The sequence below is a fragment of the Pelophylax lessonae genome (genome assembly GCF_965119305.1).
Source record: "Pelophylax lessonae genome assembly, chromosome: 11".
NCBI lineage: Eukaryota > Metazoa > Chordata > Amphibia > Anura > Ranidae > Pelophylax > Pelophylax lessonae.
Genome location: NC_138778.1, coordinates 94,491,322 through 94,505,683, shown reverse-complemented (window position 1 = coordinate 94,505,683; position 14,362 = coordinate 94,491,322).

The window sequence follows — 14,362 nt, the reverse complement described above, 5'->3', positions numbered from 1 at the left end:
TATTACATACATAAAATGTATAAAGAATATACGGTAGTCATCATCTCAAATGTCAATACACAGTACAACAAGATGTTTACAGGTTATCTGATGGAATATCTCAGCATTTAATAAATGGTGAGGATGTGAACCTCTATTGGACTGACCTTCTGGAGTATGAGGGTGTCATAGAGGGAGTATACCCATAGAGTATACCCAGTTTTACATGGTCTCTGATTCTATGGAAAAATTGTCTTTTAGTCTTCCGTACATAGAACATACCACACTCAAATTCCATGCAGTACACTACACCTATCGATTGACAATTCGCCAAAAAATGGGGCCTATAAGTTCTGCTATTCTGCAACGTTATCTGTTGTGCTCTCCATATATGATGTCCAAAGCTAAATTTTCCACAAGAAGCAGTACTAGTGGATTTATAAGATTTGTTTCTACATGGAATGGAGTGATGGCTGTGGACTAACTGGTCTTTCAGGGATTGTGATCTTCTAAAGGTAATTTTAGGGTCATTTTTCACATATTTGGAGACTATATCATCTGCCTCTAAAAGGTACCAAAACTTTTAAAAAATTTGGCGGATCTATTTATGTTGTCCTGAGTTATGCGTGATAAGTCTCACACTCTGGGTATCTGACTTATTTATTTATTTTTTAAAGTTCAATGTTTATTAAAAAAAGGAATAGGCATACAATACAGGTATGAGTAATGGTACAGGTCTGAACACAGGATATAAATAGGTAACAACTTCAATAGACCGTAGGACACATGACCCAACAGCCGTCGTCTAGAGGTAACAAGCGTACGTATGCCCAGGGGGTATGGTGGTTTTTAGAGGATGGGAAGAACCAACAGGATAAGAGAGAAAAAGGAGAGTAGAGCAAGGAAGGGGAAGGTGAGAGAAAAAAAAAGAAGGGGGGGGGAAAGGGGAGAAGAAAGGGGGGGGGAGGAGATGGCCAATCGGTCCGCCTGTAGCAATCTAGGCAACCAAGGCTTTGTATTCTGCGGAAAAACTGGACTCATGCCAATAGTACCAGCGTTTGAGGAACTTCTCCCTGGTGCCCTTTCTGCAGCTACGAGATCTTCCATTTCGTTGATATTAGCTACTTTCCGTAACCACATAGCTACCATGGGAGGTTGTGACTGTTTCCAGAGAAGAGGGATACAGCTTTTGGCCGCCGTGAAAAGGAGCGAGCGGTAGGATCGATTTTCAGTAGGACAATCGTGGAAAACTAGTGTGGTGGAGAAGGAAAAGAGCAGGATTCAAAGTGAGGGAATGGTCTGTGAACTTTTGTGAAATGTGCAATACCTCGGCCCAAAAGGGTTGCAGGCGGCTGCAGGACCAAAAGACGTGGAGAAGGGAGCCCACCTCTTCCTCACATCGCCAGCAGAGATCGGAGCTGGCAGGGAACATCTTACGCAACCTGGCCGGGGTGTAATACCACCTGGTCAAGAACTTGTAACCTGCCTCTTGGTATTTGGAGCAAGTGGAAGTTTTATATGTGAAGAAGAATATACGATCCACATGGTGGTCCGATAAAGAAAGGTCCAGGTCACGTTCCCAGCGAGTTAGATATAGGGGTCGGAAGGAAGGGTCAGGCCCCATCAGAAGATGATAAAGCAAGGATATGGTATAGCGTAACGGAGAATCCGACACACACAGTTCCTCGAAGGGTGTGAGGCGTCTAGTAAAGGAGGCCACCTGTGGCAAGGACTGCAGAAAGTGAGCCAGCTGTATTTTTTGCCAAAAGGACAATACCACAAAGGAGCCATTAGATAAGAGAGTCTGCCGAGAGATCCACTGTCCCCCAACGATGAAGTGTCTGGCCTGATGGAAACCTCTGGACTTCAGGGTAAGAAAGCCCAGGTCCGTCAAGCCCGGGGAGAAGTCCTGGTTCTCAATCACCGGGAACAAAGGAGAAGGTAAAGTGGCAATCAATCCCTCGCTGCATATCCTACGTCCCAACCACAGAGTAGCTCCTATGGTCGGGTGGTCGGACACGCGTTTCGGCAAGGCAGATTCCGGGGGGGGGAATCCCCATAACTCCGTTCAATCCATACCCACTGTTTCAGGGGTCCATGGACATGCCAGTCTAAAATCCTAGCAAGGTGACAAGCTGCATAGTACATTGTCGCGTCCGGAAAGGCCATGCCTCCACTTAGTTTGGGCATACGGAGAACCCTCAGCGCTAGGCGGGGGGGGGCCCTCACCCAAAGAAACCTACGGAAGATTTTGTTTATCCTCCGAAGGAAGATCGGGGGGACAGAGATGGAAAGGGCTTGCAGCACATAGAGCAGACGGGCATCACATTCATTTTTATAATGTTACAGCGCCCAAAGAACATCCCCTTCTGCCATCCCTCCAAATCCTTCCGAATGTGGGAAAGAAGAGGAGGGAAGTTGCACTCAAAAATGCGGTCTGGACAGTTGGGAAGGAGAATGCCCAGGTACTATCTGACTTATTTTTTGACTATGTATTATGGGGTTCCTGCATTGGCCATTAGCTCTTTGAAATGGTTTTTCAAACATGACCTACTTTATCCCCTATTTAGTAGATATTTCTGTAGAGCTTTTGTTTCTGACTCCAAAATCATTTTGTCTAGTGCAATTTATTTTTAAACAAAGATATCGACTATAGGGGATGCTTGATAGGAGGGGGCCGAATGGGAACTGGTGGCATGTAAAATGGTATTGCTGGAAGATGGTTTTCTTTTTTTTGTTTTTTCCCAAAAAATGTTTTATTTTAATAAAATAATATAGCAATACAAAAGGGAAAAGGAAGGGTCTTGAGGTACATAACAATATTAGATAGCTTCTCGCCGGGGCAAGAGTCAGCTTATACATATATCAAATACATGTCGGGTACAATCGTACATAACCAGAGTAGTCAGTTAAACTTAAGTATATAACTAATAATATATAATTATCGAGAAGAAAAGAAAGGATCCAATTTATTTTATATCTTTGGCAAAGTGTAAGGTAGTTTTCCTTTTCGTTATTACTTTCCATTTTTTCTTAATTTGTTGTCCTTTTGCTAATAAAGCAGTATAACTCCTTTGTGTAAAGGAAGGTTTGTTAAACTTGGATTCCACGTGAGGGTGTTGTCTTCTATGTAGGTTTCGCATATTAGCCCAAACCGTGTCATGCTGAATGGGGAGGAGGAAGGATAAAGTAGGTGGGGAGAGGGAGGAAAAAAAAAGGGGGGGGGGGGGTAAAGTGAATATCAGTCTACGTACTATCTTCTCCATTCAATGTGTAAGGTAGGATAATACATAACTTGCTTTGTCTCCTTGCTCTCTATCCATGAGCCTGAACACCCCCAGGTTCAGTTCGCACCAGAACACCACGAACAGAGGAAAAGTTTGTTTGAACAAATAAACCCCATTGAAGTCTATGGGACTCAAACCTCGAAAATCAAACGGCCTAATTTTGAAGGCTAAAATGCAAGTTATTGCCCCAAAAAAGTGTATGGGGGTCCGGGTCCTGACCTGGGGAACATGTAGCAATGAAAAAAAAGTTTTTAAAAACGATCGTTTTTAAAGGAGCACCGATTTACTGATTTTATTGAGGCTTTAAAAATGAAAAATTCCTTCAAATATCGTGCCTGGGGGTCCCCTGAATGTGCCTGTAAAGTAGTGCATCTCTACGATGTATGTAGCCTGCTGCAGCTATACTGACATTTCTAAAGCAAAAAAATGTCATATACAAATATACAAACAAATTTCAAATCACATGTACTTGTCATACAGGTTCAGAAAAATTGGGCCTTGCTTGTTGATGGTGCCTGAACACCATAACCCCTCACAGTTACTCTTGCTGGGCGCAGGAACGGGCCCTACTGCTCAAAAATCCATACAAATATGAAATCGCATGTACTTGTCATACAGGTGCCAAAAATTGGGCCTTTGTATTTGCTGGTGCCTAAACACCGTAACCAGCCCCTCACAGTTACTCTTGCTGGGTACAGGAATGGGACCTGCTGGTAAGAATTCCATGCAAATTTGAAATCGCATGTGCTATACAAGTGCCAAAAATTGGGCCTTTGTGGAAGGTGGTGCCTAAACACCATAATCCCTCACAGTTAGCAGGGCACAGGGACAGGCCTGCTGATAAGTGACATACACATTAAAATTGTATGCACCTTTCATACAAGGCAGCAACTGTAATGCTCACAATTTGGCCAAGCTAGCATTTAGACGCCGAGCATGTGGATGGCTGGGACAGTATTTCTTTCTACGGTTCAAATACTGGGGTAGTGAAATCTACCTGCTGCTCAAATCAAGCGGTGGTGTACTGCTAGCAGATTGGGTGCAACGCTCTGTGCTACTCAATGCTATACCATCATCCCTCTCAATGCTGGTATTTGAGAAGGCATGAGGTATAGTAGGGTTAGAGATCGCAGATGAGGAGCAAGGTGATGTATGCTTGTTTTGATCTGGTGCCTCTTTCAGGTCCTGTTGCCAATGGACTGCATGGCAGGAAGTCATATGCCCAAGCGGCTGGTGTTCTGGCCACACTTGATCCGCTTTAGACAGATGCTGCAAACAACAACGCTGCGGTCTACTGCACAGGTGCTGAAAAAAGCCCACACTAATGAACTTTTTGGAGTCCGCTGGGATTTTCAGGCACCCTGCACCTGTGGAGCTCTGTGCTGTGATGCAATAGGTTGGCTACTGCTAGGCCAGCCCATGGAGCACATCCTGCCTCGTTGCAGTTGTGCATCCTCCTTATCCTCCCCCTCCCCCTCCATCTCTATCCTGTCAGGCACCCAAGTACGGCCAGTGACCTCATCATCCCCTCCCTCCTCGTCTCTGGAGCAAACTTGGCAATATGCTTCAGCTGTGGCAACATGACCGCTGGTCTCTTGTCCATAGTTGCCACCCCCTCTCTCTAGGCTCATGTTATTCCCTTCATCAATCTGGGAAACAACATCACAGTTTTCAAATTGCTGCATATCTTCCAGCAGCATGTCATTGACACTAGGATTGAATAGTTCAAGTGACTCCTCCGTGCATGATGGTGGGGCGACAGAAGGAGTAGCTGTGGAGAAGGAACCTGTAGAATGGACCGCTTTGGCAGCTGCGGTGGAAAGAAAACTACTGTGAGTGTGGGTGTTCAGAGGACAAGGAGGATGAGGACGGCTTATTTATCCACTCCATCAACTCTTCAACATGTTGTGGCTTAATAACGCGGGCAGCATTAAAGGTCACTGGCGCATGCGCTCTGAAGGAACGGCTGATCATGCCGTTCCTTCAGAGCCGTGCGCGGGAGTGACATCACCGCGGCTCCGGCCAATCAGATGGCCGGATGCCGCGATCCCGGAAGACGGGCGACTGAACATGTCGCTCGTCATACAGGTAAGAGAGCGGCACAGCGGGGGCTCCTTCTAAGGTAAGTATTTCATAATGATGCATACTAGCTCATTATGTCTTTCTCTTGCAGGTTGTAAAAAAAAAAAAAAAAATTTTTTGAACGAGTTTACAACCTCTTTAAGTGCTGCTGGATGTTTTGTGATGGACAAAGAGTGCGTCTGTCGACAGACTCTGTTGATCAGCTGAATTTTATCAAAACGAATCAGTCCTGGATCAACAGCAACTATCAAGCCACTGATGCTTATGTGACTGATTGAATTTGTTAGGGGTCTGCCATTCCTTGAAGACTGCATATGCTGCCTTTTCTATTCCTCAACATTGATTCTGCTATCTTCCAACAATGTTTTTGGTTTAGGTCACCACCATTCCCCAAGGCCTAATTTTTCTGCACTTGTATGACAGGTGAATACAATTTAAATGTCATATGTAATTTTTAACAGCAGGCCCTGTCCCTGTGCCCTGCTCCCAGCAAGAGTAACTTTGAGGGGTTACGGTCTTCAGGCATCACCAACACCAAAGGCCCAATTTCAGTTTCAGTTCCTTCTGATACTAACCTTCCAGGTCCCCATCACTCCAGCAAGTTTGCATAGCCGACACCCAACCTTGGCCAGGTCAGATGACAGCACAGCACCCCCACTAGATCACTGATAAGAACACATACAACACTTGATCTTTGCCAATTTCGAATTGCTATGGAATTTTTGAGCAACAGGGCCCGTTCCTGCGCCCAGCAAGAGTAACTGTGAGGGGATAGGGTGTTCAGGCACCACCAACACCAAAGGCCCAATTTTTGGCACCTGTATGACAAGTACATGCGATTTTAAATTTGTATGGAATTCTTACCAGCATGTCCCGTTCCTACGCCCAGCAAGAGTAACTGTGAGGGGTTGCGGTGTTCAGGCACCGCCAACAACCAAGGCACACTTTTTCTGCACCTGTATGACAAGTACATGCGATTTCAAAATTGGTATGGAATTTTTACCAGCAGGTCCCGTTCCTGCGCCCAGCAAGAGTAACTGCGAGGGGTTGGGGTGTTCAGGCACTGCAAACAACCAAGGCCCAATTTTTCTGCACCTGTATGACAAGTACATGCGATTTCAAAATTGGTATGGAATTTTAGCAGCAGGGCCCATTCCTGCGCCCAGCTAGAGTAACTGCGTGGGGTTGCGGTGTTCAGGCACCGCCACCAACCAAGGCCCAATTTTTCTGCACCTGTATGACAAGTACATGCGATTTCCAAATTGGTATGAAATTTTTTCCAGCAGGGCCCGTTCCTGCGCCCACCAAGTGTAACTGCGAGGGGTTGGGGTGTTCAGGCACCGCCAACAACCAAGGCCCAATTTTTCTGCACCTCTATGACAAGTACATGTGATTTCTAAATTGGTATGGAATTTTTAGCAGCAGGGCCCGTTCCTGCACCCAGGAAGAGTAACTGCAAGGGGTTCCGGTGTTCAGGCACCGCCAACAACCGAAGCCCAATTTTTCTGCACCTGTAGGACAAGTACATGTGATTTCCAAATTTGTATAGAATTTTTACCAGCAGGGCCTGTTCCTGCACCTAGCAAGAGTAACTGCGAAGGGTTGTGGTATTCAGGCACCGCCAACAACCAAGGCCCAATTTTTCTGCACTGTATGACAAGTACATGCAATTTCAAAATTGGAATGGAATATTTAGCAGCAGGGCCCGTTCCTTTGCCCAGCAAGAGTAACTGCGAGGGGTTGCGGTTTTCAGGCACCGCCAACAACCAAGGCTCAATTTTTCTGCACCTGTATGACAAGTACATGTGATTTCCAAATTGGTATGGAATTTTTTTTTTTTTTTTGTACATAGTAAATTCCAAGGTACAAGGAAATCAAAAGATCATATACATGTACATATTGTAACGGATCCCCCATACTTGGACCAAGTATTTCTGTCTTAGGTCCCCAGAATCTCCAGTGATGCAGTCCTGGCCCCTCAATTCCCCCCAAACATCAGCCTCCAGCTTGATGATGGTTAAAACACAATGACCCTTTAATTACCAACTCACTTGCAATATATATCCGGTAATTAACATACCTGGCCATCTGGACAGACACAGGTGAATGAGACTGCAACATTATCATAATTAATTCAACAAACAACCAACCCAAAACATAGCCGAATACACATTCCTAGAAGTGTGAACACACTTAACCTCTAAACAGATGAAAGCAGGAGACATAGGCTCTCAGACAGCATGTCTTCGCTTTCAAAACACCTTACTATAAATGTCAATACACATCCCCACAGCAGACAATAGCTGAATTTGACGTCATTAGAATCTCTTTAGTCTCTCAATGTGTGGAGAAGTCCTCTGCTGTAATATGCAGCCCTAGGCCTGTAACATTGATCCCAGTCTGAGTCTGTATCTTGGGGTGACATGGATTTGAGTCCAAAGCAACACTATTCCCATTGTCCCCCAGCATATACATACCCCCAACAGAGGTACACTCCCCTACAAGCCAGGGCCCATAGTCCGTGGGCAGGAGGCTGGCCTCCACACTCCTCCAGTAGCCGTAGCCTGTGGCGAACGTTCCAGCAAATTGGCGTTCGTCACATATCTCGCACCTCCTGGGGAGACGAACCAGACCCCAGACCTCCAACTGGTTTGGGTCTGTGTTAGTCTGGTGTCTTTTGCCAGACTGTGCCATGCTCCAGAGGGCCTCCTGCCCTATGTCCCAATTATAATATCCGGGGTCTTCCTGGGCAGGGCAGCAGCTATAATCCACTCCAGAGGCATTCCATTGTTGCTGGAGGGGCAAAATCAGGGTGGCATGGGCCCCCATACTAGGGGGTTGGGGATCTGGGCCGATTGCCCAGCATCTCTGTAATCCAGGGGTGGCGGCCACAGCCCCATCCACCCCTTCCATGCCAAAAGCTGCATGGACTGGTGGGCAGATACCCGTGGGGTTCTGCCTGGCTGCTAGCTCTTCCGCTGGGTAGGCACTCAACTGCTGGGACAAGGGACCTACAATCAGCTCTCCCGCTAATGCTGGCTGGTCCTGGGTAGTGGGCACGACAATCTCCACCCCCAGTGCTGTTGGCTGCTGCTGGGACGAGGGACCTACAATCGCCTCTCCCTGTACCGCTGGCTGGTCCTGGGCAGTGGGCACAACCATCTCCACCCCCAGGGCTGTGGGCTGCTGCTGGACCAAGTCTAGGAGGTGTTGGTAGTCCTGTTCCAAACCCCACTCGATCATAACAAGGTAGATGAGGTCTAGTCTCAGCTCCAACAACAACTGGGCTGGCAGCATCCTTCTCCGGTAATAATAAATAGCCCAGAACCGCGACATCTCAGGACTTCCAAAATCATCATCCTCCTCCATGGCCTTCCACAACAGGCCTGGGCCATCATAGCCTCCCCCCTCTGGTCTAATGCCTTCTGCCAACCAAGGGTCTCGTTGGACTGCGTACCACCATAGTGCCCGGTACGAGTCGTCCAGCATAATTTCTCTCTGGACCAGGCACTCAAGGTGCCTTTCCCACTGTGTCAAGGGTTGTTCTCCCAGGATAAACATCCGTTGGCTCACTTGTTCCTGCCAGCGTTGCGCTGTACTTGGAAGCTTCTCTTTCCGTCGAAGCTGTGCTAACTCCATGGACTCCTGCCAGAGTTCTTGCATTACATTTTTTCTCCAGTTCCCCTTGTCCTTGGCTGACATATTGCCCTGTTCCTTTGCCAGTATGTCTTGTAGTCTCCGCTGGAACTCCACCTTATATGGGGACACTGCCCGGGGGCTAGCTCGCTCCATCTCCTGAGTTCCTCCTTAGACCGAGATGCTGCTGGGCTCCTCACTGCATTCCTGGATTGGGATCTATTCAGAGAAGAATCCCACCACTTGCCACCAGTGTAATGGATCCCCCATACTTGGATCAAGTATTTCTGTCTTAGGTCCCCAGAATCTCCAGTGATGCAGTCCTGGCCCCTCAATTCCCCCCAAACATCATCCTCCAGCTTGATGAAGGTTAAAACACAATGACCCTTTATTTACCAACTCACTTGCAATATATATCCAGTAATTAACATACCTGGCCATCTGGACAGACACAGGTGAATGAGACTGCAACATTATCATAATTAATTCAACAAACAACCAACCCAAAACATAGCCGAATACACATTCCTAGAAGTGTGAACACACTTAACCTCTAAACAGATGAAAGCAGGAGACATAGGCTCTCAGACAGCACGTCTTCGCTTTCAAAACACCTTACTATAAATGCCAATACACATCCCCACAGCAGACAATAGCTGAATTTGACGTCATTAGCATCTCTTTAGTCTCTCAATGTGTGGAGAAGTCCTCTGCTGTAATATGCAGCCCTAGGCCTGTAACATTGATCCCAGTCTGAGTCTGTATCTTGGGGTGACATGGATTTGAGTCCAAAGCAACACTACTCCCATTGTCCCCTAGCATATACATACCCCCAACAGAGGTACACTCCCCTACAAGCCAGGGCCCATAGTCCGTGGGCAGGAGGCTGGCCTCCACACTCCTCCAGTAGCCCGTGGCGAACGTTCCAGCAAATGGGCGTTCGTCACACATGTATTACAGTAAATTGTAGTAAACAACAAGAAAAGGATAAACAGTATGCCAACAATGACAAACAATTGTGTGAAAAAACCAAGAGATATCACTTATTATCGACCATATCGATCTCGTTGTGCCTCAGTAATGGGGGGTTACATGGTGCGGCAGGGAGCCGAATGCTAGATCCCCCAGGGGTCTGAACACCCAAAGGGGAACAAACTGTGTCTAGACCGGTTCGGGAATCAAGCTTAGTTAGCGTGAGGCTGATCGATCGCGAGCGATCTGACTAAATGGAGTAAGGGGTCTGTAGCAGGAGGGTATTCTCTTTTATAGTGAAAGGGCATTGTGGGGTGTTTGTCATTGTTTTAGTTGGTGGTTAGGTACTCTTGGTTAAAGAAGGGAAAAGATGGGGGGGATGCGGAGACAGAAAAGAAAGAAAAGGAGGGGAGGAGTGTAGTGTTGGAGACTCATGTATGGGGATCGTAGATAATGTAATGTAATGAGATTCAAGGGTTGGTGATAGGGCAAGAAACAGTAGGCCTCATGATGTCAGAGAAAGTAGTAGATTCTGTAAAAGACAGCCACAAGAACCAAGTTTAGAAAAAAAGCTGGGAATGATTTTTTGGCTTGAGCAACCATTTCTTCCATGTTAGCAACTCTTTTTACTCTGTTGATCCACTCTCGGATCGTGGGGGGGGGGGGGGGGATATGGACATCCAATGACATGGGCTACTCATTCTGGCCGCATTTATTAAGTGAACATTTGTAGGTTGATTGTGGCAGCGACGTGTGGTGAAGAAGATATTGAGCAGGGGTATAGTCAGGTGAGAAAGTGGTTATTTGGGTTATAAGTCAGTGTATTTCTCTCCAGAATGGTTGTATGAGAGGGCAATCCCACCAAATATGCAACAGTGTACCTCGATTTTCACTGCATCTCCAACAAAGGTGAGATTTCAGGTCTATATTTATGGAGTATGTCTGGGGTTCTGTACCATTTGGTGTAGATCTTCATTCCGTTTTCCTGTGTGGAGACATTTAAATAGCCCTTGTGTATATGTGTATAAATGTTTACCCAGTTTTCAGAGGTCAACTCCAATGAGAGGTCAGTTTCCCATTGTCGGATAAGTTTATTTAGTTTAGGGTCACATTTATTAAAGAGCAAGGAGTACATGGCAGAGATTAAGTGTTTCTGGGGTTCAAACTTGCAGCATAGGTCTTCAAAGGTAGTACGATCTCTGGACCAGATCACTGGAGTTCCGGATCTGTTTGAAAAGTGTCAGATTTTAAGGTATTGGAAGAAAGAAATGTTATAGTGTGGAAAGTGAGAACATATGTTCTCGTATGTGCACAGAATGCCTTTTTTCAAATAGAAGAGCGGCCCTAATGTGGGGTTTGGGGCAGGCATGTTCTACGGAATGTAGGGGTAGACTTATGGGAAGCTCTGGGTTTTTAACTCTGGGGGTGAGCGGACCGAGAGGGGAGGAGATTTGCGTTTTCTCGGTATGGAATTTTTACCAGCAGGGCCCAGCAAGAGTAACTGCGAGGGGTTGGGGTGTTCAGGCACCGCCTGAAAAAAATGAATTGTTTTTAAAAAAATGTTTGCATTGCTGCATGTTCCCCAGGTCAGTACCCGTACCCCCATACACTTTTTTTGGGCAATAACTTGCATTTAAGCCTTCAAAATGAGGCCGTTTGAGTCCCATAGACTTCAATGGAGTTTGTTTGTTCGAACAAACTTTTGCCCTGTTCACGGTGTTCTGGTGCAAACCGAGCAGGGGAGTGTTCGGCTCATCACTACAACTGAATAGATAATTCTCCCTGGTGCAGACATTGTGAAAATTATATCTACTATCAACCAGAGGAATCTGAGTATTGGATGTCAAATTGTTATATATTGCTAGGCAGATTTGATTGCCATGTATATTAACGTCATGCTTGGTTAACATTGATATATGCATATAAGGATTTTTTTCCATTTTTACCTTTTCTGTCTCGGCTATGACAGTGTATTTGGGGATATGGTTGTCATGTCTGGCACTTCTTTGCATGTGTTCTGGCGCCCTGTGCGCTCTTATTTGCCGTCGCCTCTGTTTGTACGCCTGCACGCGGCATGGCATGGAGGCCATATTCAAACAAATGATGGACATAGCATATAACACATGGGAGAAAAGTCATTCACTACTTTGTCTCTATAGCAGCCGGACTGTGTCCGGCGAAACCGGTCAGGCATACACACCATCCACCCCTCCTGCCAGCCCCCTTGGGTGATGGAACCATGGACTATGGATATTTGGGAGATGTATTTACCTGCATGACAACTGATGGCTTCAATGCTTCTATGAACTTACTGGATGGATGCGTATACTCTCACTTACCTAATCATTAAGCTTAGCCATCCAACTGTGTGACCTTTAGGTTCTATTCTTTGATTGTTTGGAAGATACTCAATGGATTAATATGCCTGGATGTGTGAGGGAGGCTTTTTTGTTCACACAGCTCACCTCGAAACTACATATCAGATATTTCTGGTTTAACCTGTGACATTGCTCTTTGGAGAATGGTATGCCTCCTCTGGACCACATGCAGAACCTTCCCCCATCAACAGATGTAATATATTCATCAACTAAGAACCAAGCAAGGTCACCATCCTCATCTTTCTACAACAATAAAGCCCCGTCCACACGATCAGATTATCGAACAATATGTCGTCCTCTTTTTGTGGCATGCTAATCTGATGTGGAAAGTGAAGAAGTTATTTTCATACGAATTTTCCCGTACGACAGAATTCTACTTCAAAAGTGATTTAATGTGCTGGATTGTTATGTATGTGTTCTTTCATCTCTGAGCATGCCTAGTCTTGCTCTTAAGATTTTTTTCTGTCTAAATCTAAATGAGACGAAAATCGGACGCTGTTTTGACGGATGACAAAAATTATATAGCCTGCACATCAGGATTTTGTCAGCCGAAAAGTCGGAGTCGGCTGTCGAAAGCACCATACTAACAATCCGAAAATCGACAGATCGGTCATCGGAAGAATTTTCCCTACAGATTTTCCTATCGTGTGTACAGGCCTTAAGTTACTAATGCACAAGGAGACTTTTCATCATATCTATCGAATTGCCAGTATCAGTTTGTCCTTTATCATCATTGAGTTCCTCCCCTCTCCCTAGTATGGGTATACCATCACCAATTCATTGAACATTCTACCATTTTTTCTTTGTTTGTTTTCACATTTATGCACATGGGCCCATTGGAATATATGGAGTGCTAGGTGTGGTTGAGTGCATGTTTTTAGGTGTGTGATGTGAGTTTTGGTACCATTTTAATAATTTGCATTTTTACATCATTTTAAATCTTTGTCCTGTGATTTCTGAATTATTAAAGATCAATCTTTTGCAGCCCAGTGATTATTGGTTATATTTATACATAATATATGTTATGTTGGGTGGTTGAGTATAAATCAGGTTTTTATCTCAGTGTTTCCTGCCTGTTCCTTGGCGCACAGGAGATAGGTAGTAGGGGATTATTGCGGCTCTCAAGTTTTCGATTTCTTGCCGGATGGCATGCACCTTGTCCTCAGAACCCCCCCCCCCCCCCCGCGCTGCAGGCAGCTGTCAGACGGGGAGAGTTGAGAACCGGCTGGTCACATGAGCAGCAATCGGCACTTTGAATACTGGTAAAGAACGGCTTATTTTTTTAAAACAGGTGCACGGGCACACAGAAATATTAAACAAACAAGAGAGGATGGTATAAAGTGGTTTATTAACGTCTTTAACCACTTAAGCCCCGGAAGATTTTAGCCCCTTTCTGACCAGGGGGTATTTTGCAATTCGGTACTGCGTGAATTTAACGGACAATTGCGCGGTCGTGCGACACTATACCTAAACGAATTTGACGTCCTTTTTTTCCCATAAACAGAGCTTTCTTTTGGTGGTATTTGATCACCTGTGCGATTTTTTGATCATGCGCTATAATCAAAAAAAGAGCAGCAATTTTGCAAAAATAACAATATTTTTCACATTTTTTTATATGAAATTCCCCCCCAAAAAATGTAAAAATCAAAATTTTTTTAAATTTTTTGCCAATTTGTTTTCTGCTACCTATGTTTGGTAAAAAAATCACAATAAGCGTATTTTGATTGGTTTGCGCAAAAGTTATTGCGTTTACTAACTACGGGAAAGATTTTTGTCATTTTTGTTGTTTTTTTTTTTATCGAGTAATGGCGGCGATCTGCGATTTTTTTTTTTTGCGGGACTGCGACATTGCGGCGGACAGATCGGACCCTTGACTGACATTTTTGACACTTTTGGGGGTACCAGTGACATTACTACAGTAATCAGTGCTATACATATGCACTGTTACTGTAAAAATGACACTGGCAGGGAAGGGGTTAACTTTATTAGAGATGCAGTGACTATGTGCGTCCCTAGGGGCGTACTTCT